The sequence below is a fragment of the Dermacentor variabilis genome, unplaced genomic scaffold (genome assembly GCF_050947875.1).
Source record: "Dermacentor variabilis isolate Ectoservices unplaced genomic scaffold, ASM5094787v1 scaffold_13, whole genome shotgun sequence".
NCBI lineage: Eukaryota > Metazoa > Arthropoda > Arachnida > Ixodida > Ixodidae > Dermacentor > Dermacentor variabilis.
This window is the reverse complement of record NW_027460291.1, coordinates 29,384,936-29,387,050: the sequence shown is the minus strand read 5'-3', so window position 1 is coordinate 29,387,050 and position 2,115 is coordinate 29,384,936.

The window sequence follows — 2,115 nt, the reverse complement described above, 5'->3', positions numbered from 1 at the left end:
TGCTTGCTGCCTATGGTCCTGACCCTTTCCGAGAAGGGGCTCAATACAGCGCCGCCGACGGCTACTCCCAGACGCCGGCGACAAAGCAGAGGCAGACCGGAACGAGGCAAGTCCGGTCACTCCTGCGAAAAACCTCACTCGAGCGAACAAACTGCCGCGTGGAGCATGCGCCCACAGCGGGACGAAAAAAAGGAGACGACACGAAGTCGCTGTGCCCCGCGGGAGGCCTTTGTGCGCTGCTCCGGGGCCATTCGCTGCCCTGCGGGGTGACCCCCTTTCCTCCGCGCTTTTTATTTTGTTTACAGGCCGGCCGATAAGGAGCTGAATGGCAAGAAGCATGACGACGACGTGAACCATGCCGGTACTTGAGCCAAGCGGCAAGAACAGCCAGGAGTGAGCCGCAAGAAACGGCCTTCGACTTCCACTGAGCGCCGCAAAACAGAAGATGGACACATTGAGAACAAAGCGCCTCATGCGGTCAGCATTGGTTGGAAAGAGGCAATAAAGCCATGCCATTTCTTTGCACTTCTTTCAAGACCCCTTTCGAAGTATTGAATAACGTATGACAAGCGAAGAAATAGAAGCCCTAGTGCACTGCATACGTGATGATATTGCCGACTTTTCAGGGTCATCCCACCTAGCAGAGCCGGTTACGGAAGGCCGCTATTTGTTCGTATAAGCGGACATGCGGTTGGGCGGTACCTCAAACTTGAGCACACAGAAACACCTTCAACAACGTTATTGTACCTACTGAAACAAAGCAGCGAAATCTCCGCACACAGCCTGCCTGTAACGCGAAAAAAAGGTGCCGTACATGATGAGCTGAAATAACGCGTATAATGCACTGCTTCACACTCATTTTTCGTTTAGAAAGATGCGGGCCGGGGTGGCTTGCTACGGCTGTCAAGTGTTCTTGGAACTGGGCGCACTTTCCGATGCGCGCAAGTCCAAGATTGCAAGACTTGTCCAGGATTGCAAGGGTTCGCGTCTCCCGCTGCAAGTTGGCATCCACTAAAATGTCAACACCAGCTATGATCGCTGAGTGCATGACAATACGTGTCGCAATGCGCTACTTTAGTAATTTAATTCATGCACAACGCAGACCTTTCAGCGTACGTACGACACGCACAAAAGTTTATACCTCAAGGGAAGTATCTGCCATAATAATAAAAAAACACTGTAATAATTACTAAAGCGTTCAACCTTTCTTTCTTTGTTTATTTGTTTCCATTTCTAAAAAATCAATGGCGGGGGCTAAGGTAAAAGCTGCGGTGAGGCAACTTGAGGTGCCCTTAGCCCCCGTGTTACATGGTGGCAGTGAGTCGCGCAATCAACCGTACGCAAAAAACATTACATATAAATATTAAGAACAATCATTAATCAATTCAAGAGAATTTTCTATAGGGGAATAAAGAAATTGTATCATGACAAATAAGAACAATGAAGATAGTACGCACCAGCACATTACATACACTTGGCAATACGTAAATAAAAGTGAAAATCGCGTACACTTCACGATGCATAATTAAAGGTGAAAAGATATGGTGCTCGATTAATATTGGAATGATTAAGAGAAAGAAAAGGACTAGCAAAAATTATGTCATTACAACCATTTAACAAGACGCACCTGTGAATATAGGTGAAAAATAGATTACGCTTGATTCATTAATTAGGAGAAGGTTCTGATAAGTGACGACATTTCTGACCGTGTTGTCTTTCAACCTTTCTAGAGAGGCGCCCCACTGTAAACAGGGGGCTACGCCTTACGTTCTCCCACACGTGACTTGCGTTGAATATTGATTCCGATAAGATACTGTCTTTGTTTATTTTTGCTAAAATGCAAGTCAACTGATCTGCAGCTGCTAAGTGACGTTTCAAGTTCTCTTTACGCCGAGAATGCTCAAAACTGGAAGTGTCTATCGACTTCGAGGGTCCCAGAAAACTGGAAGATGCAAACATTATAATAATCCACGAAAAGGGAAACGTTAAAGAATTGAAAAAGTATAGGCCCATTAGCTTATTCCCGGCATTTATATAAAATATTCACCAAAGTAATTTGCAATGGAATAAGGAAAACACTGGACGTCAACCAAGGGAACACGCTGGCTTCAGGAA